The sequence below is a fragment of the Pan troglodytes genome, chromosome 2, assembly GCF_028858775.2.
Source record: "Pan troglodytes isolate AG18354 chromosome 2, NHGRI_mPanTro3-v2.0_pri, whole genome shotgun sequence".
NCBI lineage: Eukaryota > Metazoa > Chordata > Mammalia > Primates > Hominidae > Pan > Pan troglodytes.
Genome location: NC_086015.1, coordinates 43,356,133 through 43,381,516, shown reverse-complemented (window position 1 = coordinate 43,381,516; position 25,384 = coordinate 43,356,133). Strand labels below are relative to the sequence as shown.

General features: G+C 41.5%; 1 protein-coding gene and 1 pseudogene across 2 annotated transcripts in view; one reads left to right on the top strand and one right to left on the bottom strand.

Annotated features, from left to right (window-relative positions):
• Positions 1-25,384, top strand: part of CX3CR1 (C-X3-C motif chemokine receptor 1) — a 131,256-nt gene that overhangs the window by 20,246 nt on the left and 85,626 nt on the right. The window contains exon 4 of one of the 2 annotated variants that reach the window (XR_010155042.1): positions 20,603-20,959. The exons of the other annotated variant lie outside the window; for it this stretch is intronic. The gene's annotated coding sequence lies outside the window, so the exon portion shown is untranslated. Of the gene's footprint in view, positions 1-20,602; positions 20,960-25,384 lie in introns of those variants that run through there. 2 annotated transcript variants of the gene reach the window in all.
• Positions 3,867-5,551, bottom strand: LOC460282 (elongation factor 1-alpha 1-like; annotated as a pseudogene).

Genomic DNA, 25,384 nt, shown 5'->3' with positions numbered 1-25,384 from the left:
GGTGTCTTTTAATTGGGGCATTTATTTAGCCCATTTACATTTAAGGTTAATATTTTTATGTGTGAATTTGATCCTGTCATCATGATGTCAGCTGGTTATTTTACAGACTTGTTTATGTAGTTGCTTCATAGTGTCACTAGTCTGTGTACTTCAGTGTGTTTTTGTAGTGGCTGGTAACAGTTTTTCCTTTTCATATTTAATGCTTCCTTCAGGAGCTCTTGCAAGGCAGGCCTGGTGGTGACAAATTCCCTCAGCATTTGCTTTTCTGAAAAGGATCTCATTTCTCCTTCAGTTATGAAGCTTAGTATGGCCAGATATTAAATTCTGGGTTGGTAATTCTTTTCTTTAAGAATGTTAAATATTGGCCTCCAATGTCTTCTGGCTTATAGGGTTTCCACGGAGAGTCCCACTGTTACTCTGATGGGCTTCCATTTTTAGGTGACATGACCTTTCTCTCTAGCTGCCCTTAACATTTTTTCCTTCATTTTGACCTTGAAGAATTTGATGATTATGTGTCTTGGGGTTGATCTTCTCATGGAGTATCTTACTGGAGTTCTCTGGGTTTCCTGTATTTGAATGTTGGCCTGTCTTGCTAGGTTGGGGAAGTTTTCCTGGATGATATCCTGAAGTATGTTTTCCAGCTTGGTTCTGTTCTCCCTGTCTCTTTCAGGTACCCCAATCAGTGCTAAGTTCAGCCTTTTTACATAATCCCATATTTCTCAGAGAGTTTGTTAACCCTTTGTTATTATTTTTTCTTCTTCTTATCTGTCTGTCTTATTTCTGAAAGATAGTGTTCAACCTCTGAGATTCTTTTCTCTGCTTGGTCTATTCTGCTATTGATACTTGTGATTGCATTGTGAAGTTCTCATGTTGTGTTTTTCAGCTCCATGAGGTCAGTTATGTGCCTCTCTAAACTGGCTATTCTAGTTAGTAGCTCCTGTATTGTTTCATCATGATTCTTAACTTCTTCGCATTGGGTTACAACATGCTCCTTTAGCTCGCAAAGTTCATTAATATCCATCTTCTGAAGCCTACTTCTGTCAATTCAGCCATGTCAGCCTCTGCCCAGTTCTGTCCCCTTGCTGGAGAGTTATTGCAGTCATTTGGAGAAGAGGCACTCCACCTTTTTGAGTTTTCAGAATTGTTTTCTTGATTCAGTGTCAGCTTTGTGGGCTTATCTGCCTGCAATCTTTGAGGTTGCTGACCTTTGAATGGGCTTTTTGTGGGGTCTTTTTGGTTGATATTGTTGTCATAGTTTTCCATTTGTTTGTTTTTCTCTTAACAGGGCACTGACTTAGCAACCGTAGGGCTGCTGTGGTTTTCTGGGGGTCCACTCCAGACCCTAGTTGCCTCAGTTTTTCCTGTACCTGGAAGTATCATCAGTGAAGTCTGTGAAACAGCAAAGATGCCAGTCTGCTCTTTCCTCTGGAAGCTCTGTCCCAGGGGGTTACTGACCTTTTCCTGGCCTGAACACTCTTGTAGGAGGTGTCTGGAGACCCCTTTTGGGAGGTCTCACCCAGTAGGAGGAATAGAATTCAGGAAACACTTACAGAAGCAGTCCAGCTGCTTTTTGGTAGAGCAGGTTTGCTGTGTTGACAAGGCTACTCTTTGTCCAGATGCCTAGACTCTCCAGAGCTGGCAGGCTTGAATAGCTGAGTCAACTGAAGTGCAGATATGGAAGCCATCCCTGCCGCCTACCCTGCCCCCCCCCAAGTTCCCTCCCAGGGAGAGATCAGGTCTTTATAATACTGGCTGGAGTAACTGAAGGCTTCCCACAGGAAGACCCCACCCAGTGAGGAGGACTTGATCGGGGTCTGCTTAAAGAGGCAGTCTGGGCACAATCTGGCAAGTCAAATGTGCTGCATTAGGGGGTTCCCTCCTTGTCCTGACCACCTGCACTCTCCAGAGCTGGCAGGCTGGAATACTAGTTGACCGCACTATGAAAATAGTGCCCACCCCTCCCCTGGGAACTCCTTCCTATCTCAGGCGGGCTCAGCCTGTTGCCCCTGGCTGGCTGAAATTCCAAGCCAGTGTGTCTTAACTTGTGAGGTGCTGTGGAAGTGGGGCCTGCAGAATGACACTTCTTGGTTCCCTGGATTCAGCCCCCTTCCTAGGGGAATGTATGAACAGATCTGCTGCCTCACCAGGGATTTTGGGGCTAGAGTATGTAAAAGTCTTGGGTCTCTGTGAGTGCCTGAGTGGCTGCTCTGCCAAGACTCCACACAGCTCTGTGTATAGGACCCAAGGCCCTAGAGGTGTAGGCTCACGAGGGGATCTCCTGATCTGTGGGCTGCAAAGATCTGTGGGAGAAGCATGGTTTCCTGGGCAGGGTTGCATGATCACTCACCACTTCCTTTGGCTGGGGGTGGGGGTTCCTTTGGCTTTGTGCTACTCCCGGGTGGGTCATTGCCCCAACCTGCTTTTCTTCATTCTCCTTGAGTCAAGTTAATTTTCTAGTCAGTCCCATTGTGAGAACCTGGATATTTCAGTTGAAGGTGCTAAATCCACTTGCGATTTTCCTTACTCTCTGTGAGTGCTGCGGACCACAGCTGCTTCTGTTTGGCCATCACCACTGCAGGACAAGTCACTGAATGAGGGACAGGGCTGCTCACAGTGGAAACCACAAAGTAGCTCACTCTGCTCAGCACCTTGCTTACTACTTTGCCAGAGAGACAGGGTGAGGAGCAGATACTGAGTGAGCTTCCCTCAATGTCTGTGGTCTCTTTCTAACTACCTGCGGGAATCCTTGGATATCTATCATCTTAAATATTTATCTTTTCTTTACACTAGGAACATTCATATTATTGTTTTCCAGCTATTTTGAAATGTTCAATTGATTAATGTTAACTATAGTCACCCTACTGATCTATTGACTACCATGTCTTCTATCTAACTGTATATTTGTATCCATTAATTAACCTGTCTTCATTCCCCCTGTACCCATACTTTCCTACCTCTGGTAACCACCAGTCAACTTTCTATCTCCATAAAATCTACTTTTATACCTCCCACATATGAGTGAGAACATGTGATATTTGTCTTTCTGTGCTTGGCTTATTTTACTTAACATGTTGATGCAAATGACAGGATTTCATTATTTAGATAGCTGAATAATGATTCATTGCATATATATATACACATTATATATATATATATACATTATATATATACACATTATATATATACACACATTATATATATATATATATATATATACACACACACACACACACACACACCTGTTTTCTTTATTGAGTCATCTACTGAGGAGTACTTAGATCAATTCCATATTTTGGCTATTGTGAAGGGTGCTGCAATAAACATGGGAATCCAGATCCCTCTTTGATGTATTGATTTCCTTTCTTTTGGCTATATACCCAATAGTGAAATTGCTGGATCATATGGTAGTTCTGTTTTTTAGTTTTAGTTTTTTTTTTTTTTTTTTTTTTTTTTTGAGACAGAGTCTTGCTCTGTCACCCAGGCTGGAGTGCAATGGTGCCATCTTGGCTCACTTCAACCTCCACCTCCTGGGTTCAAGTGATTCTCATGCCTCAGCCTCCTGAGTAGCTGGGATTACAGGCACCTGCCACCATGCCCAACTAATTTTTTGTATTTTTTATAGAGACAGGGTTTCACCATGTTGGCCATGCTGGTCTCAAACTCCTGACCTCAGGTGATCCACCTGCCTCGGCCTCCCAAAGTGCTGAGATTACAGGCATGAGCCACCATGCCTGGCCTATTTTTTAGTTTTTTTGAGGAAACTCCACACTATTTTCCATAATGGCTGTACTAATTTATCTTCCCATCAACAGTGTATGAGGGTTCCTCTTTCTCCACATCCATGCCAATATCTGTTATTCCCTTTCTTTTTTTTTTTTTTTTTCTCATTAAACCTTTTTAATGGGTCTCAAAATTCTGTAACAGATTTTTGGTCAAGTTGTTTCCATTAAAAAGTACTGATTTTAAAAACTAATAACTTAAAATGGCCAGATGCAAAAAAGAAAACCAAAGTGGTCCACAAAACATTCTCCTTTCCATCTGAAGGTTTTATGATGCATTGTTATCATTAACCAGTCTTTTACTACTAAACTTAAATGGCCAATTGAAACAAACAGTTCTGAGACCATTCTTCCACCACTGATTAAGACCAGGTGGCAGGTATTAGGGATAATATTCATTTAGCCATCTGACCTTTCTGGGCAACTTGGTGACCTTGCCAGCTCCAGCAGCCTTCTTGTCCACTGCTTTGATGACACCCACGGCAACTGTCTGTCTCATATCACAAACAGCAAAGCGACCCAGAGGTGTTTAGTATGAGAAGCTCTCAACACACATGGGCTTGCCAGGAACCATGTCAATGATGGCAGCATCATCAGACTTCAAGAATTTAGGGCCATCTTCTGGCTTTTAACCAGAATGGCAATCAATCTTTTCCTTCAGCTCAGCAATCTTGCATGCAATGTGGACCATGTGGCAACCCAGTACAGTGGCATAGCCAGCGCTGATTTGGCCTGGATGGTTCAGGATAATCACATGAGCAGTGAAGCTAGCTGACTCCATTGGTGGGTCATTTTTGCTGTCAATTGCCACGATGAACATCCTTGACAGACACATTCTTGACATTGAAGCCCACATTGTCCCCAGGAAGAGCTTCACTCAAAGCTTCATGGTGCATTTTGACAGATTTTATTTCATTGTAATGTTGGCTGGAGCAAAGGTGACCACCATACCAGGTTTGAGAACACCAGTATCCACTCAGCCAACAGAAACAGTACGAATGCCACCAATTTTGTGGACATCCTGGAGATGCAGGCACAAAGGCTTGTCAGTTGAATGAGTTGGTGGTAGGATGCAGTCCAGAGCCTCAAGCAGCATGGTTCCACTGGCATTGCCATCCTTATGGGTGACTTTCCATCTCTTGAACTAAGGCATGTTATCACTTGACTCCAGCATGTTGTCACCATTCCAACCAGAAATTGGCACAAATGCTACTGTGTCAGGGTTGTAGCCAATTTTCTTAATGTAAGTGCTGACTTCCTTAATGATCTCCTCATATCTCTTCTGGCTGTAGGGTGGCTCAGTGGAATCCATTTTGTTAACACCAACAATTAGTTGTTTCACACCCAGTGTGTAAGACAGGAGGGCATGCTCTTGGGTCTGCCATTCTTGGAGATACCAGCTTCAAATTCAGCAACACCAGCAGCAACAATCAGGACAGCACAATCAGCCTGAGACATCCCTGTAATCATGTTTTTGATGGAGTCTCTGTGTCCTGGGGCATCAATGATAGTCACATAGTATTTGCTGGTATCAAATTTCCACAAGGAGATATCAATGGTGATACCACGTTCACGCTCAGCTTTCAGCTTATCCAAGACCCAGGCATACTTGAAGGAGCCTTTTCCATCTCAACAGCCTCCATCTCAAATTTTTCAATGGTTCTTTTGTCGATGCCACCGCATTTGTAGATCAGATGACCAGTAGTGGTGGACTTGCCCAAATCTACATGTCCAATGACAACAATGTTGATATGAGTCTTTTCCATTCCCATTGTTGCTTTTAGGGGTAATTTTCACAACACCTGTGTTCTGGTGGCAAACCCAGTGTGAAAAAGCTCCTTTCTTTTTGATAAAAGCCATTTTAACTGTGGTGAGATGGTATCTCACTGTAGGTTTTTTTTTTTTTTTTTGAGGCAGAGTCTTGCTCTGCCGCTGAGGCTGGAGAACAGTGGTGTGATCTCAACTCACTGCAACTTCTGCCTCCTGGGTTCAAGCGATTCTCCAGCCTCAGCCTCCCTAGTAGCTGGGATTACAGGTGCATGCCACCATGCCTGGGTAATTTTTGTATTTTTAGTAGAGACCGGCTTTCGCCATGTTGGCCAGGCTGGTCTTGAACTCATAATCTCAAGTGATCTGCCTGCCTCAGCCTCCTAAACTGCTGGGATTACAGGCATGAGCCACCGGAACCAGCCTCATTGTAGTTTTGATTTGCATATCTCTCATGATTAGTGATGCTCGGCATTTTAAAAATATACCTCTTGGCCATTTGTATGTCTTCTTTTGAGAAATGTCCATTCAGATCTTTCGCCTTCCTCCCCTTTTTTTGAGAGATGGGGTCTCATTCTGTTGCCCAGGCTTGAGAGCAGTGGCATGATCATAGTTCACCATAACCTTGAAATCCTGGGCACACATGATCCCTCTGCTTCAGAATCCCAAAGTGCTAGGATTATTGCCCATTTTAAAATGTAATTATTTACTTTTTTCCTATTAAGTTGTTTGAGCTCGTTATATATTCTGGTTATTAATTCCTTGTCTGAGGGATAGTTCACATATGTTTTCTCCCATTCTGTGGGTTGTCCCTTCAGTTTATTGATTGTTTCCTTTGCTGTGCAGAAACTTTTTAGTTTAATATAGTTCCATTTATCTGTTTTTGTTTTTGTTGGCGGTGCTTTTGAGGTCTTAGCTATAAAATCTCTGCCTACACAAATGTCCTCAAGTGTTTCTCTTATGTTTCTCTCTAGTGGGTTTATAATTTCAGGCCTTACATTTAAGTCTTTAATCCATCTGGAGTTGATTTCAGTGTATGGTGAGAGACAGGTATCTAGTTTCATTCTTCTGCACATTCAGTTTTCCCAGCACCATCTATTGAAGAGACTGTCATTTTCCCATTGTATGTTCTTGGTGCCTTTGTCAAAAATGAGTTGGCTGTAAGTGTGTGGATTTATATCTGGGTTGACCATTCTTTTCCATTGGCCTATGAGTCTGTTTTTATGCCAGTACCTTGCTGATATAGTGTTGTAGTGCATTTTAAAGTCAGATAGTGTGATGCCTCCAGCTTTGTTCTTTTTGCTCAGGATTGCTTTGGCTATTTGGCATCTTCTGTAGTTCCACACAAATTTTAGCATTGTTTTTTCTATTTCTGTGAAGAAAATCACTGGTATTTTGATATGGGTAGCATTGAATCTGTAAATCATTTGGGGTAGTATTGTCATTTTAACAACAATAATTCTTCCTCCAATTCATGAGCATGGAATATCATTTCATTTTTTCTGTCTTCAATTTCTTTCATCAGCATTTTATAATTATTTTATATAGAAGAAAATTCACACATTCAATGCTATCCCTATCAAATTACCAGTGATATTCTTCACAGAAATAGAAAAAACAATGCTAAAATTTGTATGGAACCACAAAAGATGCCAAATCACCAAAGCAATCCTGAGCAAAAAATTTTCTTTCACTTTTTTGGTTAAACTGATTTATAAGTATATTTTATTCTTTATAGCTATTATAAATGGGATTGCTTTCTTGATTTTTTTTTCAGATTGTTTACCATTGCCATATATAAATGCTATAATGATAGTGAGGTAAATTCAGCAAGAGAATATAACAATTATAAATATCTATGCAACCAAAACTGGAGCACCTATGTATATAAAGCAAACATTAATAGATCTAAAGGGAGAGATAGGCTGCAATACAGTAATTGTAGGGGACTTCAGGACCCCACCTCATATGCATATTATGATTTTGTATCTTGTAACTTTACTGAATTCATGTATTAGTTCTAACAAGTTTTGGGGTCTTTATGTTTTTCTAAATATAAGATCATGCCGTCTGAGTACAAGGCTAATTTGACATCTTCCTTTCCAATTTGGATGCCTTTTATTTCTCTCTCTTTCCTGATTGCTTTGGCCAGGACTTCAAGTATTATGTTGAATAAAAGTGGTGAAAGTGGGCATCCTTGTCCTTTTGCAGATTTTAAAGGAAAGGCTTTCAATTTTTTCATGTTCAGTTCAATGTTGGCTGTGGGCTTGTCATAAATGGTCTTCTTTACTTTCAGGTATGTTCCTTCTATACCCAGTTTGTTGAGGATTTTTATCATAAAGGGATGTTGAATTCTAGCAAATGCTTTTTCAGCATCTATTGAAATGATCATATGGTTTTTGTTCTTGGTTCTGTAAATTTGGTGTATCACATTTATTTATTTACATACATTGAAACATTCTGGCATCCCTGGAATAAATACCACTTGATCCTGGTGAATGATCTTTTTAGGGTATTGTTGAATTTAGTTTGCTATTTTTTTTATTTATTTTACTTTTTTGAGACAGAGTCTCACTCTGTCACCCAGGCTGGAGTGCAGTGGTGCAATCTTTGCTCACTGCACTAGACCAGTCCAAACCAAGACAGGTCCATTCCAGGATCAAGGGGCAATCAAAACCTAACTACAGGATGATTGATCAATGATGGTTTTGAAGAAAGATCTTGATCAAAAGAGGGATATGTGAAAGTTGTCAGAATCAAAATGCAGTCACTTGTGTTAGAAAAAATGAAAACCCTGACAAACAGAGCCAGGGAAGTCTATGAAGGGAGGGCTGTCATGCATAAAAGTCTGATAAAAAGAACTATCACAAAAGATTCTGCAGAAACCACAAACTTGCACCAAAGCCATCACATCTTTACACAAAAGAATACGTCTTTGAGTATATCTGCCCAGCAACTGCCAGTTTAACCTCAAACTAGCATCACCTTGTTATTGATTATTGTAGCTAAGGATAATTATCTCAAAACAATTATATAATCCTCCTCATGTTTCCTTTAAAAACTTTTGTCTTTCTTTACCTCCCTGAATATGCACATGCCCATAGTTTACTATGGCACATGTATTTCTATTGCAATGCTCTATTCCTGAATAAATGTCTTCTTTGAGAGAGCCTCTCTGTTTATTATTTAGGTTGAGAGAGTAAAAGTGCTAACACCTAGATAACTAAAGTTCAAGGGAAGAGAGAGACAGAGAGAAATGGAAAGGAAAAACTATTTGAATAAATAATGGAGATCTCTCAGGGTTAAAGAAAAGCCACAGTGGCTGAAATGTCACAAGTAATGCAACTAAGGAGAGGAGTGGGATAATGTGAGGAGGAATGGTGTACAGGGCTGGCTCTGTAGGGTTTTATATTCTCTGTTGAAGAGTTCTTATGTTTATTTTTGTTTCTAGAGGAGGATTGCATTTTATTATTTTTTTGTTTCTATTTATTTTTGTTTTATTTTTTTGAGACAGAGTCTCACTCCATCACCCAGGCTGGAGTGCAGTGGTGCAATCTTGGCTCACTGCAACCTCTGACTCCTGGGTTCAAGCGATTGCCCTGCCTCAGCCTCCCCAGTAGCTGGGACTACAGGCATGTGCCACCACACCTGGCTAATTTTTGTATTTTTTGGTAAAGACAGGGTTTCACCATGTTGGCCAGGCTGGCCTTGAACTCCTGACCTCAAGCGATCTGTAAGAAGGGTTGCATTTTAAAATTAAGTTATAATTTACACACAGTGAAATTCACCCTTTATCTTTCTATCCTGTACCATGAGAATGTTGCAGAGCAGAAAAATAGAAAGACCCTACAGATCTTTCTGAGTTTTGTTTTATACAAATCCAAACTTACACAGGAAGAATCTCAAAGAAATGGACAGTAGGAATGATTTTTCCTATCTACAATGAGAATGCCCTCTGTGGAGGGGGAGAAGGAGCTAGTGAAGACAAGAGGTCTGCATATTCTGGAGCCAGTGAGACAACAACTCCCACACACCAGCATCTGATGTGATCTTGAGGGAACATAAGAGAGGATCCAGGACTGAATTAAGATTTTTAGGGGTTCTGAATTCTGTCAGCTCCCTTTTCTCCCCACACTTCTGACACCTTACTCTAATTTTGTTGGTATCAGATGGAGATCCTACTGTAGCCGGATTGATAAGGAATCAGAGAGACCGATGGGGTTCAGGAGGATATTTATTTATTTATTTATTTATTTATTTATTTATTTATTTGAGACGGAGTCTCTGTTGCCCAGGCTGGAGTGTAGTGGCGCGATCTCGGCTCACTGCAAGCTCCACCTCCCAGGTTCATGCCATTCTCCTGCCTCAGCCTCCTGAGTAGCTGGGACTACAGGCACCTGCAACTACGCCCAGCTAATTTTTGTATTTTTAGTAGAGAAGAGGTTTCACCACATTAGCCAGGATGGTCTCAATCTCCTGATCTTGTGACCCACCCTCCTCGGCCTCATGAGGGATTACAGGCGTGAGCCACTGTGCCCGGCCAGGAGGATATTTATTATTTAGGTGCACCGGCCCAGTCAGATTAACATCCAAAGGACTGAGCCCTGAACAAAGAGTTAAGTTACCTTTTAAGCATTTCATGGGGTGGGGGGAGACCTGTGCAGGGGGAAGCATATTACAGAAGCGAGAAACAGAGACAGTTATTCAATTAATTGAGACATGCATTCTATCATTTCTTACTTTTCAAGGAAAAACATGTTTTGCAACTTGAGTTTATCTGTCTAGTGACCTTGCAGCTGCATAGCTAGAGAAACAGGGTCTTCACAATGCCTGGGAAAGGAGGAGAGATAAGGCTCACTAGCCACAGAAAAACAGGCAGTTAACTTTTTTTTTAAATACTTTAAGTTTTAGGGTACATGTGCACAACATGCAGGTTAGTTACATATGTATACATGTGCCATGTTGGTGTGCTGCACCCAGTAACTCGTCGTTTAACATTAGGCATATGTCCAAATGCTATCCTTCCCCCTCCTCCCACCCTACAGCAGGCCCCAGTGTGTGATGTTCCCCTTCCTGTGTCCCTGTGTTCTCATTGTTCAGTTCCCACCTTGAGTGAGAACATGTGGTGTTTGGTTTTTTGTCCTTGTGATAGTTTGCTGAGAATGATGGTTTCCAGCTTCATCCATGTCCCTACAAAGGACATGAACTCATCATTTTTTATGGCTGCATAGTATTCCATGGTGTATATGTCCCACATTTTCTTAATCCAGTCTATCATTGTTGGACATTTGGGTTGGTTCCAAGTCTTTGCTATTGTGAATAGTGCCGCAATAAACATACGTGTGCATGTGTCTTTATAGCAGTATGATTTATAATCCTTTGGGTATATACCCAGTAATGGGATGGCTGGGTCAAATGGTATTTCTAGTTCTAGATCCCTGAGGAATCACCACACTGACTTCCACAATGGTTGAACTAGTTTACAGTCCCACCAACAGTGTAAAAGTGTTCCTATTTCTCCACATCCTCTCCAGCACCTGTTGTTTCCTGACTTTTTAATGATTGCCATTCTAACTGGTGTGAGATGGTATCTCATTGTGGTTTTGTTTTACATTTCTCTGATGGCCAGTGGTGATGAGCATTTTTTCATATCTTTTGGCTGCATAAATGTCTTCTTTTGAGAAGTATCTGTTCATATCCTTCACCCACTTTTTGATGGGCTTGTTTTTTTCTTGTAAATTTGTTGGAGGACTCTAGTTCTTTTTTTTCTCTGGGGGAATTGGGTTTTCTTACATACAACGGAGTTTCTGCTTACAATTTCTTTAATTTCTTTTAGTTCCTGTTCCATTCCCCTCTTTGGTGCTTTTTATAACAAAAGTGTTAATAGAAAGCACTACATTTTCCCGCCTCTCCGTGGAGGTGAGATTTTTCTTTTGCTGGCAGCAGCTGATATTTGGTTAATGCCATCAACTACGCTGTAGTGTGTTGGGTTACTATTGCCTTCATAGTTGATTGAATACTCTTAATAAACAGAGGTAAAAGGCAAGAGAGGATGAGGCAGATGCCAAGAATAAGCAAGAACCTACCAATGAGGGTTTTGAATCTTTTGAAGGTTAACAACCATTTTCCTAACAAGGAATCTGGGGACCACCTGGACTAAGTCTGAACTGGAACATAGGTCAACTCGGGCATTCTAGCTGTGATTTCCATGATAGCTCGGCCATTATCATTGATCTCTAGGCAACAGTAGGTTAAATTAAATTTTCCACATACTCTTCTTTTTGAGGCTAAAAGGTAATCTAAAGCTAATCTATTTTGATATATAGCATTTCTTATTTGTGTTGCTTGTATTGCCAATAAATCTAGTGCCCTTGATGTTTCATTGGTTATAATTTCAAGGACTACCTGCAACTTTATGATGCGGTTGAGCATATAGATTGGGGTGCGATATCTCCATGACCCGTCTTGTGCCCAGGTAGCTGGCCTATAATATTTAATGATTCTTTCAGGAGGCCATTCCTTATCTTTTCAGTCTCCTATGTCCACATCTTTTTGACATTTGTGTCTATTTTGTAATTATCCTTCTAGTTTTTTAAATTTTTCATCATAAACTGGATATCTTAAGGGTTCCCCTTGCTTTGGAGGAATTAGAAAGGATGGCTTGATTTTTCCTAACACACATGCCCCTGTCCATTTGGCCAGCAGTTGCTGATATGCCCATACTCTACAGATTCAATATAGGCCAGAGGGTGCTTTCCAAGCATTTGGAGCCTCTAGCTGATGCCAAGAGTAGCTCAGAGTAGAGAATCGAGAGAAAAGGTTTGGATCTGGTAAGTAGGAGTAGTTCTGGGCATTTCTCTGTAGAGTTTTAGTTTTAGTCTTATCGTAATACTGTTGCCCTAGGCAGGTTGTTTCTCTTACTGCCTCTGTGAAAGCCTTTCCCCATCGGGCGATATAGTACTTTTTAATTATGGAGGTTTTTAACAACCAAACACTGGCTGAGGCTGTTGGTTCACTGGCAGGGTTAGGCGAAGTGAAGTTATCTCAAGGCATTAATTCCTTTGCCTCCCGTGGCCACTGGCTCCCCATATTAGTTTTTTTACATACATAGCATGAGGAAATTCTTAAGCTGCCAGCTACGTTTTCAGCTAGTTGAGCAAATAAGTTTTTGGTTAATGGGGGAAGCTCAGGCACTGGCTGATCAAAATGCTTATAGAATGACTTATGGACTTGGAATTGCAGGGTTGGATGCATTTGAGTCCTTCTAGTCTTTTTGACAATCAGTAGTGGAACTTCAAGGCCTGCTTCTTGTCTATCAACTCGTAATAGTGCTGTCTGTCCTGTAGACCAAAAAGGTAGCTCTGGCTTTAAGGTAGTAAAATTTAAAGGATTGCATGTCCTTATCTTAAAATTTGGTTTGGTTGACATACTACTTAGTAGAGCAGTCCTTCCTGAATATAAATGTTGGAGCTGTGTTAGCACAGACCACTGAATGTTACAGTTTGGGCATCTGATTCGTGGTTTTCTGTACAGATAAGTTTAGGACTGTTGCTGCTAAGCCTCTCTTGTGTTAAACCATTGCAGACTGCTTCTGATTTTTTATGATTATGAACATACGTGGTGTGGCAGGCATCAAAGTACAAGGAAATAGGCCTTTATAGGAGGGAGGGGCTTCTTTGGTTCAAGCTATAACCTCTCCTTTTTTTTTTTTCTCTGATTTAATGGGTACCTCAAACCAGAATTCATAGGGTAAAAGGGTTATAACATACATATAGCTGCTTATTTCCTGGGTCACAGACTGAATAGGTGGCCTGGTTGTATGTGCAGATTCCTAACTTGGTTTCTGTACATTTATAGGAGGTATGGTACAGTAGAGTTTTAACTAGGTATTTCTTACCCAGGTAGTGTGTACACAGTGTGGGCATCTTTCTAGAGATTTCTCCTTTTTCAGTATAGGCAGAAATGGTAAGAACATTAGTATATGTAATAGAAACATGCTTATACTACACGTGGGCACGGCAAACCTTCCTCTGGCCCTAGACATTTGCAGCATTTGCAGTAATAACATAACAACAGAACAATCAGTATTGACAGAATTATAACTAGGCTTATAAATTGTATTTACATTTACTTATCCAGAGATGGTCCTCTTAGCTTTGGCTGTGTGTAGACTAGTCAGCTTCTGGGATGTGACTAGAGCAGATCTTGCAGGATCCTCAAGCTTTAGCCATGTGTAGACTGACCAGCTTCCGGTGTGGTCAGAGCAGGGCAGTTGTCCTTCTTACTGGTGGTTGGGTTTTGCCATAGGACTATTCAGATGGGGTGATCTGGGTCTTGTTGGTTAATCCACTGGTCATCATCAGGAGTTACTGCTGCCGCTGGTTTCAGCTGGCTATGGTGAATCCAAGGTGTGAGACCTGCAACTTTAACAGCAGTGGGAGTAGACATGATTACAATATGGGGCCTATCCTATATGGGTTCTAGAGTGGTTGGATTCCATTTTTTAACTTAAACAAAGTCCTTAGCTTTGAAAGGGTGTACCGGGTCTGTTAGACTTATAGGCATTCTTTTTCATACCTAGCCATGCATCTTTTACATGGCCATACTTAAAGCCTGCATTTGCCTTTTTAAAGTTAGTTCTCTTAGTTTACAGAGATTACCTTTAATCTGACCTATGATGGGGGGTGGCCGGCTGAACAAAATCTCATAGGGCGAATACCCAGTTTGTTTGGTGGGGGTGCACCTGACTTGGAGGAGGACCATGGGCAAGACCTGATCCTACTTTAGATGAGTTTCTTGACAAAATTTCTTCAGCAGCTGTTTGAGTGTTCAGTTCATGCATCCCACTTTACCTGAGCTCTGTGGCCTGTAGGTTGTATGTAATTTCCATTTTATTTTTAGTAGTCGAGTTAAGTCTTGAACTATTTCAGCCACAAGTGTTGGTTCATTGTCTGATCTTAGAGGCAGTCCAAATCTGGGAATAATGTCTCTTAACACCTTGGTCACCTCTAGTGCCTTCTCTGTCCAGGTGGGGAAGGCCATGACCTACCCTGAAAAGGTGCAAATGAACACCAACATGTACTGATAGCCTCCCTCTCAGGGCAATTCGGTGAAGTCCATAAGCAGTTTTTCACAGGGCATGGCTTTTGTTTTCTGATCTCCCGGGGGCCAGGTAGGCCTTTGTCGTGGATTGTTCTGAGTGCAAGTTAAACACTGCTTGTTTACAAATGGCTTGAGTAATGGCAGTGAGCCATGGCATATAGAAGTGATGCCTTAATAATGTCTTTAGTGCTGTTTTTCTCCATGTGAGTTCCTTGGTGGAACTCTTTTACGAATCTGGGGGCCACCATTTCAGGTATGGCTAGCCTCCCATTGGAGAATTTTTACTATCCTTTTTCAATGTAGTTTTAATTTTTCTGGGCAAATTAAGCCCTTTCATTTGGAGTAGCTCAGGATCTCCAGGAGGGGAATCTCCGGGAGGAGAGGCATAGCTAAGGCTTTCTTTTTAGAAGGTGGAGTTGTCATTGCAGCCTGCTTTGCCTCTTTGTCTGCCTTTCTATTTTTTTAGCCTTTAATGTTCTTGCTTTTTGGTGCCCTTTGCAGTGCATCACTGCCACCTCTTTTGGGGTCTATACAGCATTTAAGAGCCATAGAATTTCTTCCTTGTACTTTATTTTTTTACTTTCAGCAGTTAAAAGTCTTTTCTCTTTGTAAATAGCCTCATGAACACGCAAAGTGGCAGAAATATATTTGGAATCTGTGTAAATATTTGTCTTTTGGTCTTTTGCTAGCCAAAGACTTCTTGTGAGAGCTATTACCTCTGCTTTTTTTTTTTTTTTTTTTTTTTTGAGATGGAGTCTCCCTCTGTCGCCCAGGCTGGAGTGCAGTGGTGCCATCTGGGCTCACTGCAAGCTCCACCTCCCGGGTTCACACCATTCTCCTGCCTCAGCCTCCCGAGTAGCTGGGGCTACAGGTGCCCGCCACCATGCCCAGCTAATTTTTTGTATTTTTAGTAGAGATGGGGTTTCACCATGTTAGCCAGGATGGTCTTGATCTTCTGACCTCGTGATCCACCTGCCTTGGCCTCCCAAAGTGCTGGGATTACAGGCATGAGCCACCATGCCCAGCCGCCTGTTTTTTTTTTTTTTTTTTAATCTGGTATATGATCATACCTTACTGTTTCTTTGTATACCTTGTTATTTTTTGTTGGGAATTTGACCTTTCAGATTATGTGTAATATCAATTCTGGGTACCAGTTTCTCCATCCCCAGAGCTTGCTATTGCTATTTGTTTATTTATCAGTTTATTGGCTGGCTGGATTATTCTAGTAAAGTTTAAACACTCTCCCCCAACCCCCACAGTGCTAATGAAGCCTCTGACATTGCTCCTCAGAAAGACAGTTTTGGGTATGCCTACAGTTATCCTGGGATGACAGTGATATTGGTAAAGGCCACTTCTCTTTCTCTGACCACACCTAGATGTTAAATCTTCACTAATTGCCTGCTGATTGCTCCACTGTTTTCAACAATGTCCTGGGGCAAAAATAGCTTTATAATCTAAACCAAAGAAATTGTATTTCCTTTGAAAGAATAGTTTCTGAAGTCAGTGTTTGATATTTATTCTGCTCCTGGACAAGCTCCTGTCAGCTGCCTTTTCCCCTAGCTCTTTCTGAAGCAGCCTCGTTGTCTGAGATAACACCCGAGATTCTTTGTCTCATGGCCATGGAGATCAAGAACACAGACACACGCAGGGTGAGGTTAGAGCAGAAATTTAATAGGTGAAAGGAAAAGAACAGCTCTCTGCTACAGAGAGGAGTCACATATGGGTTGCCATACTGCAGTAAAACATAAGGTGTTTCATAAATGAGCTAGTGGGGAGGGGGTATCTTATCTACGTAGAGCACAAAAAACTGGTTGGGATCAGGTGTGCCATCTGCATAGAGCAGAATCTCTGGCAGCCCCCACCCCACTCTTTTGTCATGCAGGTGGGTTCTTAGCTTGGGCTCCTCCTATGCTGGGTATCTCCTTCCCACTCTGCATGAGTTAAAAAGAGGAGGGGAATTTCCATGCCTGGTCCTAGGTACCTCTTTGCAGCTGCAGGCATCCCCCCACCCCCATGCAAGCTTCCAGCTTTCTTATCTTAGTTTGACCCCAAAAAAGGGAAAGGAAAGTGCTCATTAAGACCCACTCTTTTTACTGGGACTCATCATATGTATGTGAAGTTTGGCGATTACCCAGAAAGCACTCCCTCTGTGCAGGAGTTGATTATCTAGGTTTTACAGCCTCATCTTCCAGACTCCAGCTGCATGACTCCTAAACCATAATTTCTAATCTTGTGGCTAATTTGTTAGTCCTACAAAGGCAGTCTAGTCCCCAGGCAAGAAGGAGATTTGTTTTGGGAAAGGACTGTTATCATCTTTGTTTTAAACTATAAACTATAAACTAACTTCCTCCCAAAGTTAGTTCAGCCCACGTCCAGGAAGGAACAAGGACAGCTTAAAGGTTAAAAGCAAGGTGAAGTCAGTTAGGTTAGATCTCTTTCACTATCTCAGTCATAATTTTGCAAAGGCAGTTTCAGAAGCTGTGGGGAGAAGGAGACCTGTGCTTTTTTAGATGTAGCAGTCTGGAGTGGAGTCTCCACCATATTGAGCTGGGGTGGTGGGGTCTTAACTACCATAGACTTTTGCCTTCTTTTATCAAATTTTTACAGGTTTTCTTGAATAGATGTTTCTTCATTTGTTCTTTGTTGTTGGAACCATTTCCAGAGACTTTAAATGACTACTTTTTTTTGGTCATTTTCACCAGTTTCATTGGGAAGCAGGTCAGCAAAGCTCCTTATGGTGTCATGAAAGAAGTCAATCTCTTTCTTATAATGTTTTGCAAATTACAGTTCTCTAGCCAAAGAAATCACTTCTTTATGCCATATCTAATGGCATCAAGTTCAAGAGTGCAACATCTAAAAACATGCTTGGGCATTCGTTTTCATGGAATGACTTTAAGCCATTGACTCAGTAAGGATGCTGTTGAATGAAAATTACAAAATAACCTTCTTTTTTATGAGCTTTTCTTATAAGTGACTTAAACAACAGTTGTATAAAACTTTTAAAATTGTGAAATATGCACACATTCAGAAAAGCACACAAAATAACAGTATATTGCTCAGTTAACACCTGTGTAACCACTACTCAGATCAATCAACAAAATATTGCCAGTATCCCAGAAGCTTCCAGTTCCCTGATTCAGCTACTACCTCATTCTTTCCCTGCCCCACCTACTCCTACCCAAATACCCAGTATCCTGACTTCTGCAGTGATCCTGTCCTTGCTTTTGTTTATAGTTCATCACCACATAAGCATGCATTTTTAAACATTATAGTTTAGTTGCCCACCTTTTAAACTTCATATAAATGAAATCATATAATATGTTTCTTTTTGTGTCTGGCTTCTTATGGTAAACATCTTATTTGTCAGATGCATTCATGATTTTTTGTGTAGGTGCAATTTTTTATTTTTTATTTTATTATTTATTTATTCATTCAGCTCACTGCAGCCTCCGCCTCCTAGGTTCAAGCAATCCTCCTACATCAGCCTCCTGAGTAGCTGGGATTGCAGGTGCTTGCTCCACCATACCTGGCTAATTTTTGTATTTTTAGTAGAGATGGGGTTTTGCCATGTTGGCCAGGCTGGTCTCAAACTCCTGACCTCAAGTGATCTGACTGCCTTGGCCTCCCAAAGTGCTGGGATTACAGGTGTGAGCCACTGCAACCAGCCTATTTTTTACTTTCTAGAGACAGGGTGTCATTATATTGCCCAAGCTGGTCTCAAATTCCTGGCCTCAAGTTATCCTCCTGCTTTGGCCTCCCAAAGTGCTAGGATTATGGGCATAAGCCACCATTCCCAGGCCATAACTGTGATTTTTAAATAGCTATTTCTATCGTTATTTCAGAAATTGTTATTTCTGATTGAAGTTAGCCATCCTACTATTGATGTGATATTGATAGATATTATTTCCATTTTGGGGCTTACATTAGTTTTCTATGGATGCTGTAACAAAGTACCACATATCAGGTGACTTAGAACAATAGAAATATATTGTTTCAAAGTTCTAGAGGCTAGAAGTCTGAAGTCAAGGTATTAGCAGGACCACATTCTCTCTGAAGCCTGTAGGGGAATCTTTCCTTGACTCTTCCTAGCTTCTGGTGGTTTGCTGGCAATGCTTGGTGTTCCTTGGCTGCCAGCTGCATAACTCAAATCTCTGCCATCCTTGTTACATGTATTCTGCCTGTGTGGCTTTACATCATCTTCCCTCTGTGTGTGCCTGTGTACACATTTTCACTTTTTATAAGGACACTAGTCATATTGGACTGGGGTCTACCCTAATGGCCTCATCTTAACTTGGAAACATCCCATTTCCAAATAAGATCACATTCTGAAATACCAGGGAATAAGATTTCATCATATTTTCTTTTTTGGGGGGGTACAATTCAACCCATAAAAGAGCTGTTATGAATCATGTCCCTATAAGCATTCTTGGTGCACATATGCATGCATTTTTATTGGATTTATACCTAAGATTGGAATTGGTAGGTCATAGGATATGTGTATCTTCAAGTGTTGTAAATAATGCCAAACAGTTTTCTAAAGTGATTGGATCACTTAGTCTCACCAGCAGTGTACAAGTGTTCCCTTCTTCCATATCCTTTCCAACACTTAATATTGTTAGTCTTTTAAGTTTTAGCCATTCTGATGGGTTTATAGTGATATTTTATCATGGCTTTAATGTGTATTTCCCTAGTTATTAGTGAAGTTGAGCAGGTATTCTTTCACTTTTTGACCATTTAGACTTCCTCTTTCAAAAATTGTCTGCTGATATTCCCTGCCCATCCTTCTACTGATTATCTGTCTTTTTCATATTGGTATGTAGAAGGTCTTTATTTAGTTTAGACATGTATGCCTCCTGGGAATCAAGTCTCAATGAGTCTCTAATGTTTCTACCCATCTTCTGAGTGAAGGCATTGACAGCTTTTGTTCTGGACTAACTTTTCTTGGCTTTTTGTATAGCAAAATATCTTGTAAGATACTGTCCCTTTTTGGAGTGAGGATAGATTTCTCTGCTGTCAGGAAAATAATGTCTCCCTCCAGGACAAGTTTGCTAGCAGTTCCTTTAAAAGATTGGGTTTCCAAAGCATGAGGTTCCTCGATTGTAATGCATGCCCACTGCATGCACAGCATCCACCCAGGCCACCCTGCATCACCACTTAAAGACATGGGGTCAAAGAGAACTATGTCTTAAAGCTCCTGCTTACTTGAGATCTAAACACCCTATATTTTACTTTTAATTTTTTGTTAGAATTTTATAACTTTCCTTACAAAAGTAATACATTTTTATTACTGACAATTCAGAAACTATGGATGAGCAAAAGGAATCTTCCTGTTTTGTTCATTTTGAGACTACAGAATGGCATAGAGAAAAATGTATCAAAACCTGCTGATTCAAATAAATTATTTTCAGAATGAACACCCAGGGTTAGGACAGACTTAACAAACCTATAAATTTTAATACTATCTAGAGAAAATCAGTAACTCTGAGACACTGCCAGATAATGTTCTCAAATGCCTTTGGGATCATCAAAGACAAGTTAAATAAAGTGAGATATTGATCTGGATTTCAGAATATATCAAATCCATTGAAAAGTCAGAGGTTCTCTATTGTATATGGCTATGCAACTGAACTAAAGACATCATTCTCCAGTTATTCTTGATAAGAAAGAGTTTACATATTACTATGGGAAAGGAAAGGGGCAATTGCTGGCAGATATATAGATAAGGATTACCCAGGAATAATTCCATCTGAGTGAAATGGCTCAGGGAAGAGGAAGTTGCCCCTTTGTTACCAAGAGGTGAATGTAATTTGCAGGTTGAGTGCTATAATCAAGAACAAATGACTCAACTATGAATCAATCCCTCCTGTTTTCTACACACACACACACACACACACACTCACACTCACACTCTTCTCCCATTCCAAGGCCTGCTTATCTACTTTTGTCTGTGACAGGTTGGATATCCAAAGAAGCAGATTCTGAGATGGAGACTAGTGTGCAGGAAGTTTCTTTGAAAGTACTTTTGCAATCAACACCTGGGAAAGGAGGGGAAGGGAAGAAAGCAGGACTGAGCAGAGGGAGAGCTGCACTGTAGTCTCAACAGGAACTTCAGCTGACCCTATCCTTCAAAGCAATTCCAAGTTGCAATGAGGAGCTGGGACTTTATACCTTCATGTTTGTTGATCATGCGACACAGGCCACCCTTTGAAGGAGGCAAGAGAGGCAGTCCCCAAAGGGACTGAGAGCTAAGCAATGCCTTCTGGTGGCTCTCCCAGAAGCTGGAATAATAAATTCTTTATTTCTGAACATCATAGCGTCTACCACTCTGTCTTTTAGTTAACAGAAGTCATTAACTTATTGGGTTAACTTCTATTAACGAAAAGACAGAGTGCAGTCAAATTTCATGTATGGTTTGTGTTTTTGAATCTCATTTAAGGCATCGTATTTCCTTGTACTAAAGTCATGAAGATTTTCTTTTATATGATTGTTTGAAAGCTTTATTTTCATTATTATGTCTTGTCTATATTTGATACTTCGCATTTAAAAAATAAATTATAGAATATTTTATGTCACCATTATTCCTTTTTTTTTTTTTTTTCTGTTGAGATGGAGTCTCACTCTGTCACCCGGGCTGGAGTGCAGTGGGGTGATCTTAGCTCACTGCAACCTCCATCTCCCAGGTTCAAGGAATTCTCCTGCCTCAGCCTCCTGAGTAACTGGGATTACAGGGATGTGCCACCACGCCCAGCTAATTTTTGTATTTTTAGTAGAGACGGGGTTTCACCATGTTGGCCAGGCTGGTCTTGAACTCCTGATATCGTGATCTGCCCGTCTCAGCCTCCCAAAGTGCTGGGATTACAGGCATGAGCCACCGTGCCCAGCATCACCATTATTCTTAAAGATATCTTCACTGGATGTGAAATTCTACTTTGGCATTATTTTCTCTTAGTTCTTTAAAGCTATCATTCCTTTTTTACTGGCTTTTACTATTCCTATTGGGAAGTCTGATTTCACTTTAATTGCTGCTTGTTTGAAGATAATGTCTTTTCTAAAATCTGGCTTTAAAATTTCACTTTCTTAATCTGAAAAACATTTGGTTTCCACCAGTTTTTGGTATGCATAGGTGTCAGGCTTTTAAAATTCTACTTGGGATTGTAGGACTGCTTCAATTTGTCTTTTTATGTCTTTCCTCAGTGCAGGAACATTCTCAGTCATTATATTTCCTAATATTGATTCTGCCTCATTGTTTCTCTATTCTCCTTTTAAGGCTCTTAAAAACATATGTTAGACTCTATCATCTTATGCTGTATGCCTCTTACTCTCTCTATTATATTTTTATTTTTCTTCTTTTGTCCCTCCACACTTTATTCATGATATTTTCTTCTTGCCTATCATCCAGTTCACTAATTCTTTAGCTTTGTCCACTTTATTGAAAATCTCATCCATAGAGTTGTTAATTTTAATTATTTTACTTTTTAGTTTCAAATTTTCTATTTAGTGCCTTTCAAATATGCTTTTTTAAAAAATTATGATTTCCAGTTCTCTGCCAAAATTATCAAGATCTTTCTTTCTTTCTCTCTCTCTCTCTCTTTCTTTCTTTCAGAGACAGAATCTTGCTCTATCACCCAGGCTGGAGTGCCTGGCGTAGTACGATCTCGACTCACTGCAACCTCTGCCTCTTTGGTTCCAGTAATTCTCCTGTCTCAGCCTCCGGAGTAGCTGGGATTACAGGTGCATGCTACCACTCCTGGTTAATTTTTGTATTTTTAGTAGAGATGGGGTTTCACCATATTGGCCGAGCTGGTCTCGAACTCCTGACCTCAGGTGATCCAGCTGCTTCGGTCTCCCAAAGTGCTGGGATTACAGCCATGAGCCACTGCACCTGGCCAAGTTTTTTCTTTATCTAGGTGAACATAGAAAGCATAATTATTTATTTTAATTTGTTTTTTAGGGTTTTTGTTTGTTTGAGACAGAGTCTTGCTCTGACACCAGGCTGGAGTGCAGTGGGATGATCTCCGCTCACTGTAACCTCTGCCTCCTGGGTTCAAGCGATTCCCCTGCCTCAGCCTCCTGAGTAGCTGGGACTACAGGTGCGTGCCACCACACCTGGCTAATTTTTTGTATTTTTAGTAAAGACGGGGTTTCACCATGTTGGCCAGGATGGTCTCGATCTCCTGACCTCATGATCCACCTGCCTCAGCCTCCCAAAGGTTTGTTTTTTTTGAGACAGGAGCTTGCTATGTTGCCTAGGCTAGAGTGTAATGAGTGGCTATTCACAGGTGTGATCCAACTACTGAGCATGAAAATTTTGAGAGCCTTCATTTCCAACTTGGCCAGTTCATTTCTCCTTAGCATAGTTGTTTTTAAAGCCTAATCTTGACCCTTCTGTATCTGTTGCTCCTGTAGTTCTGCCCCTTCTGTTTTTTGCCTCTGGTCTTTCTTGTGTATGGTGTCATGTCTCTTCGTGTGCCTGGCTATTTTTATCATGTGCCAAAAACACAATACATTTTTCAAAAATAATCAGAAAACTGTAGTAATGATTGACAAATAGAATGGTATTATCTTCCTCTAGAGAGGATTAATATTTGATTCTGTCTGGTTCCTGGGGGAATGATAGCAACCTGAGATTGCCTCAAACCAATTTCTAAGGATTGAGAAAACTGGAAGTTAGGTGCCAGTTCCTTCAAGGGCTGCCCTATGTCTGATTTACACTAATCTTAAGGTATAGCTCTAAGGGACCCATCCTAAGACAGAAGAGATTTGCCAGCATCCATTTTTGGAAAGTACTGAGGTCCAATTTTAATCTCCTACCCCTGTGAGTCAGTCAAAAATGCTACTGAAGTTCTCAGGCTTGCAGAAGCTTTGTCTGAAATTGGCAATATCTCCAGGGGAAAAACAGACCCAAATGCTGGATTTATGTCTTTTCCAAGATTTTATAATTATCCATTAACTTTCAAGTAATTGGATACCTATATATTTTTAATTTTTGTCCAGCTTTTTCTCTCTCCACAATAGAATGGTTAGTCCAACATACCTCATTTGGTACTACCAAAGTTAAAAGTCAAGGTTCAGTTTGCTCACAAAAAAAGTGTCATTTGACTAAACGAAAAGAGCTAGACACTAGAGGTCCCATATTGTATGATTCCATTTATATGAAATATCCAGAATAGTCAAATCCATAGAGACAGAAAGCAGATTAGTGCTTGGAGTGGGATGGAGGGAGAAGGAATAGAGCGTGACCACTTAATGGATTTCCATTTGGGGTGATGAAGAAGTTCTGGAACTAGATAGTGGTGATATCTGCACAACATTGTGAATGTACTAAAAGCTCCTGAACTATACACTTTAAAATGATTAACTGGTAAGTTTTATGTAAGTTTTACCTTCATCTAAAACAAAGGATTCTAACAGTAGGAGGTTTCAGGATTGGCCTAGCAACTCAATGATATGAGAGCTTTGGGTTGATACCTGTTAGTGATATGGTTGAGTTTAATTCTACCATCTTGCTTTTTGTTTTCTATTTGCTATCCCCATTTCCTGGTTTTTTGTTTTGTTTTGTTTTTTGTTTTTTGTTTTGTTTTGTTTTTGGCTTGTTTTGTATTAGTCAACTATCATTCTAATTTCTTTTTCTTCCATTAGTTTGTATTTATATGTACTTGTACTTTGTTTTTACTGGTTATCCTAGAAATTTCAATACTCATCTCTAACCTATTGTGATTAATCTTTTTTTTTTTTTTTTAATTGATCATTCTTGGGTGTTTCTCGGAGAGGGGGAACTGGCAGGGTCACAGGACAATAGTGGAGGGAAGGTCAGCAGATAAACAAGTGAACAAAGGTCTCCGGTTTTCCTAGGCAGAGGACCCTGCGGCCCTCCGCAGTGTTTGTGTCCCTGGGTACTTGAGATTAGGGAGTGGTGATGACTCTTAACGAGCATGCTGCCTTCAAGCATCTGTTTAACAAAGCACATCTTGCACCGCCCTTAATCCATTTAACCCTGAGTGGACACAGCACATGTTTCAGAGAGCACAGGGTTGGGGGTAAGGTCACAGATCAACAGGATCCCAAGGCAGAAGAATCCTTCTCAGTACAGAACAAAATGAAAAGTCTCCCATGTCTACCTCTTTCTACACAGACACGGCAACCATCCGATTTCTCAATCTTTTCGCCACCTTTCCCCCTTCTTCCTATTCCACAAAACCGCCATTGTCATCATGGCCCATTCTCAATGAGCTGTTGGGTACACCTCCCAGACGGGGTGGTGGCCGGGCAGAGGCGCCCCTCACCTCCCAGACGAGGCGGCTGGCCGGGCGGGGGGCTGACCCCCCCACCTCCCTCCCGGACAGGATGGCTGGCCGGGCGGGGGGCTGACCCCCCCAACCTCCCTCCCGGACGGGGCGGCTGGCCGGGTGGGGGGCTGACCCCCCAACCTCCCTCCTGGACGGGGCGGCTGGCCGGGCGGGGGGCTGAGTCCCCCACCTCCCTCCCGGACGGGGCGGCTGGCCGGGCGGGGGGGCTGACCCCCCCCACCTCCCTCCCGGCCGGGGCGGCTGGCTGGACAGAGGGGCTCCTCACTTCCCAGTAGGGGTGGCTGGGCAGAGGCGCCCCTCACCTCCCGGACGGGGTGGCTGGCCGGGCGGGGGGCTGAGTCCCCCACCTCCCTCCCGGACGGGGCGGCTGGCCGGGCGGGGGGGCTGACCCCCCCCACCTCCCTCCCGGCCGGGGCGGCTGGCTGGGCA